The 5,395-nt window shown below is 33.3% G+C and overlaps 1 protein-coding gene across 2 annotated transcripts in view; it reads right to left on the minus strand.

Moving 5' to 3' along the window:
* Positions 1-2,389, minus strand: part of LOC117114722 (lysyl oxidase homolog 2-like) — a 34,664-nt gene extending 32,275 nt beyond the window's left edge. The window contains exons 1-2 of one of the 2 annotated variants that reach the window (XM_033258415.1): positions 2,083-2,389; positions 1,690-1,798 (exon numbers count right to left, since the gene is read on the minus strand). The gene's annotated coding sequence lies outside the window, so the exon portion shown is untranslated. Of the gene's footprint in view, positions 1-1,689 lie in introns of both variants that reach the window. The other variant, XM_033258414.1, reaches the window with a different exon arrangement.
* Positions 2,390-5,395: the final 3,006 nt, after the last annotated feature.

Raw genomic sequence — 5,395 nt, forward strand, 5'->3', positions numbered from 1 at the left:
TATGTATATAGGCCTATATATACGATGTATATCTATCTATAATTATTTTAATGTAAATTATTTTAATAAGTAGTTTTTATATTTTAAAACGACTTTGTACTGTTTTATGGATGTTTTTGTACAGATCCTGATGAAGAGCGTAAGCTCGAAAGCTTGATGATTAAAGACACGTTTTGTTCCATCCAAGCCTCCGACTATTTCTTTCATCTATATATACCATGAGGCACGTTTCAACTGGCTCTGAAGGCAATCAATTTCTTTCGCTTTATATATGAATATATATATAATTTTATATAAATTATATAATATATATATATATATATATATATCATTTTGCAACTAATCGTGTATAGGCATGAAGCCTTAGGACAAATACTGATTGTCTCATATGTTATGGTGTATCTAATAACATTCAAACAGGCGTCTAACAGAAATATTCATTTGACAACAATTCATGAGAACCAGAATTACTGGTTCTACTCTCCAAATATTATTTATTTTTTTGCTGTAATACTTTACAATATATAATATATTTCGGGTATTTTAGCTATGTACTTTGCCTTCATTTATAAATAAAAGACCTATTTTGTTTCAGATCTTACATATTAATTTATTGGCATCACTTTTAAATCATTCGCACTTATCACATAAAGTATCCTATTACCGAAATATTCTAAAAAGATTCCAAAAAATATAAAAATCTTGAAGGATTATCTCAAACAAAAACCAGATTCAAACTTAAAACTAAACTTTATTTGAATACCAATACCCTATCTCTATATTGTCGTTCCTGATTCTTATACTGTGTAGTATTTTTATTGGGTAACAAATCCGGTATAGGATAGTTGAAGGTAAATGAAAGTTAAATGAGGTAAGACAATAATATAACCTGTGATTCACAGCAGGCTAGGCTTAATTGCCCACAGGGTCATTCAACATCTTTCTCCCTAAAGGGTCACATCGTGTCTGTGCAACCGACGGTCGGCGTCTTTGGTTTGTCCGCATCGACAGGGGGATGATATGAATTCGAGCACTTGAGTAACCCCTAACTCTTCCGAAAATATGCTAGGTTTTTGAAATGCACAGGAGCCACGTGTACGCTCAGTTAGTTTAATTCCTGGTCCGAGAAGACTTGTTCCACCACCGAAACCATAAGGTGGTAGGGTCACGGACTATCGGTGCACATGCCTCATCGCTCGACAACTAAGTATCTTTAAAATATGGATCTATAGCCTGAGTTTAGGCCATGTTAGGCAGTTGGCCCTGCGTATTTACGTGAGAATGCAGGCACTAACTAATGTGAAATGAATATTGTTCATAGTATGCCTTACTATAAACTATTAACATTGAATAAATTAAAGAACCGTTCAAAAGAACAATCTGTAACTCCACGATTGAACAACACGAAAATCACAAAAATAGGCCTACAAAAACTAAGTAGACACATGTGCCTGTTTGTGGGCTAAGTTTTGTCTTTAATGTTGTACCATGGTTTTTAGATTGGAGATACTGTAATTTGGAAAATGGAATTCGAACTCCATTAGAAGCTATTCTTTTGCCACGGCAACATATTCTTGATGATAAATTCTGATTAATAAAGCCCTCAAATGATTCTGTTCGTGTTAATCTAAAAACAAATCCAAAGCTTTACTTAAGATAGTATTAGCGATATGATTACTTTAAGCTTACCTGCACAAAGTTCTCTCCTTTAATTGTTTACGATTCTCAAAGTTCAATAAACTTGGGTTGTTGTGAGACTGACCTACTCACTGATCAATCGATTGATTCGATATATTATCTGTGGGTGAAAAAAAATGAATGAACGAAGAAATTAATTATTTGGTGATTGAATTGATAAATGAATGGAAAAGACTAAACGAACGAATTATTTACTAACAATAATGTTCACCTATTAGCGGATAGGTAATGAGTGTCGAAAAGCGAAAACAAATTTATTTATTGAATAGCCTTGTCTATGTTAAGCCAATAAAACAATGAAATGCTCAATTCATCAGTGTCATCAATATAAAGTACGGTAGTTTATTAGCTACCAATTAAAAAAATATGAAAAAAAGCGTTTACCTTGCCAATAATTCACATAGGACTTTACCTAATTGTAAACAATGATTTATAGGCCTAATCAAAATAAGAATCTTAACTCTCTATAAATTGGCGAACAGTATAATTTCAATTTTGTCCCATTAGAATTGATGACGAACTTGGAAAATAATTTCGTTGCATACTAGTTGCATCATCAATATTAAGTCCTATAGCATTCCACAATCGACTAGGCAAAAAACTCGTGTTCCACTGTTTGCATTCACACCTGGTCTGTATCTATATATTGCAGCGAGCCGCTACGATGCACGGTAGAGATTGCATCTTTAGATCTCCGATTTTGTTTACGAAATCACCGATTAATGCTGTCTGGTAAGAATTTCGTAGGACGAGTTAAGAATTACAAAATATTTTCTGTATCTACTGGAAACAAGCCGTCCTATAACATTCCACATCGAGTAGACGCTTAACTCGCATTGTACTATTTGCATTCACACCTGGGCTGTATCATATAATATTGCACTGGTTTCGCTTTCTTGGCCGAACATTTCGTCTTGGGTCTGTACGCTAGCTGCACTGATGAAGCCTGAAAGGCCGAAAATGATCTGTCTGCAGATATTAGGATTTTTTCCAGTGGATACTTAATTTATTTTGTCATTCTGATCGGATTTTCTCTACTGGAAATACGAATGATATCTGCTCGGCTGTCTTCACCAAATAGTCCAAGAAGATGAAAACGAGTCATGCGATACTGTAGCACCAACTGCAAAGCAAATTGAAATCTAAGCAAACAGTCAGTACTGCTGCCTCGCTAGCAACGTCAAATTCCCTTGCCTCACTAGCAAAACGTTTCTCACTTGTGAAGCAACCAAACATACCTTTCAAAAATTTCGTTCTGGGGTATAAACTAACTCGAACAGTAAGCCAGCAGAGTTAACATATCCACGTTAAAAATTCTCCAGGGTTGGTTGAGACTTCATGCAACAAATTTTATTCCATCCTTAAACAGATCACAAATGTTGAACAGTAGAACCATCTGTTCTATTTTCTCTATGGTAGAACACATACCAGTAAGCTTTAAGCAAAATTTATATTTTAAATCCAAGCTGGAATTGAACGCGTAAGCTCTGTCAGTTTTCATAGGTAATGAGGATTTCTTTCACGAGGATAAATATTTAAATAATCATTTCTTTCATAACCACGATTTAAGAATGGAGTAATCGTGGGAAAAAAATGTTTAATCCAGACAATAGGGGGATGACTAAAACATAATATATAACAACCAAAGTGTTGCATTCCATAGTTACAGATTTCCAATACAATACTATGATGAACATTAATAGTTTGGTATGTTTCATGAGGTGCAAATCAGTGAAATTTCTGACAGCACTTTCTAAACCAAAAAATATAATTTATTGAGCAATAAGTTTAGTTTATGCTGTGAACTGCCTCAAATTTAATAAATTTTATGTTGTTATAAAGTCTTGAAAATAATGTCATTATATATTTTGAGACTAACATGGCTACACAATATTTCATGATAGTAAAACTCTTGTTATAGGGAAATGTTATATAATCATATGAACAAATGAAGAAAAAGAAAACAATAAATTCAACAGAAACTTTCAGCAAGCATGACAAATAGAACAATTATTTCGTTAGTAATGAATACGAATAGCCTGGAATTAATGCCTTATTTTGCGATGCACTTGTGTAAATATTAAGATTCAGCAATTACATTTTCAAATTCACTATATGTACTGTTCCTCGCTTACAAATCAAAGTGTAGGTAATTGGACTCGAAACCAAATACCACTAGTTACTAGTATATTAACCAAATCGAAACTAATTATTTTGAAGAACTAAATTTACTTGTTACATAAGATTGTTACATCAGATGTTACGGTTTATTAACTAACATATAAAAAGGTGTCTAGCAAGAAGTATCTATTTCACAAAAATTCATGATAACCTATTTTTTTATTATTTTTCTCTAATTTATATTGTTTGTTTTTCTGCTGTACTATTTTGCTATCTACTTTGCCTTCATTCATAAATACTAGACCTATTTTGTGTCAGATCTTATGTTTTAAATTTATTGGAATCACTTATAAATCATTGACACTCATCACTTTAAAATATCCTAATACTAACCGAAGCATTCTAAAAACAGCCAATGACAATTTTAAAAATATAAAACTTGAAGGATTATCTCAAACCAAAAACAGATTCAAACTTAAAACTAAAGCGAAGAATATATTCAGTTACAATTAATAATGACATGATGATTAACAGTGTTAAATGACTTTAGGCGCACTACTAGATGATTCGTGTTGTTATTAATAACAGAATCTGTTGATCCTCCTCACCAACAATAATTATTCTGAGAACCCTTCAGGTTTTTGCCTGAAATTTTACTAACGGTTGATGCCTAAAGGTCCACTGATTAATCTCAGATAAGATAGTATAATACATACTCCAAGTATCGAAATGCACGCCATCGTGTCGGGATTCAATATCTCGACATTAATTACGTCATCATCAGGAATGAAAAATTATCAATATTTGCAGGCTTATGTGCACAAGCACCAAAAGTGTTTGACCAATCAAAACATTACCCCTAGTAGGTGACATAGTTATAAATAAGCTAAATATCAAAGCATACCCTACTGATCAAAGCTACCTACAAAAACAAAGAAAGCTCCTTTGAAGCTTTCAGCCCATTGTTAAGCAATTGGTCTAGCCTACGTATAGCAAACGCTTCTTTAAACAATATTATAGACCAATTTTGCGAACTGTCAATAATGTTAGTATTAGAAAATATTAAACCTAATTTATCACTTACATTACAGGCTACATTATCATTTTCAAGTGTACCTTGTAAACCTAAAACATATTCATCATTTATAACACTATCAGATCGTGAACAATGTTCTTTAAAGTCCAGCTCCGGGCATACATTTTCTCTTCACTATGTGTTCAAATACATTGTTATAAGATATCATGTGAGTAATCTCGATAAAAAAAAATTCGCCAATTTGACAGAAAACGAGAATATAAAAATCCGCTTAGAACCGAAAAAATCAAGCAGTACTACTTTTTTTACAAGTTTTAGAATACTCCAAGCGTGATGAGAAATCAAATTACAACACACTAACTGTCAACCAACGACACCGCGAGAACGTGACATCGCGCTGCTGTGGACTTCACCACACTAATCTGTAAAACGCGTCGGTCAAGACGATGTATATTAACGTGTCCGGACAATTACCCCCTGGAAAATCATCCCCCGGAAAATTACCCCCCCCCCGGAAAGCCACCCCACCCATGGACAATT

Source organism: Anneissia japonica, unplaced genomic scaffold, assembly GCF_011630105.1.
Source record: "Anneissia japonica isolate Jap-2015-1 unplaced genomic scaffold, ASM1163010v1 scaffold2713_len195869_cov164, whole genome shotgun sequence".
In the NCBI taxonomy this organism is placed as follows: Eukaryota; Metazoa; Echinodermata; class Crinoidea; order Comatulida; family Comatulidae; genus Anneissia; species Anneissia japonica.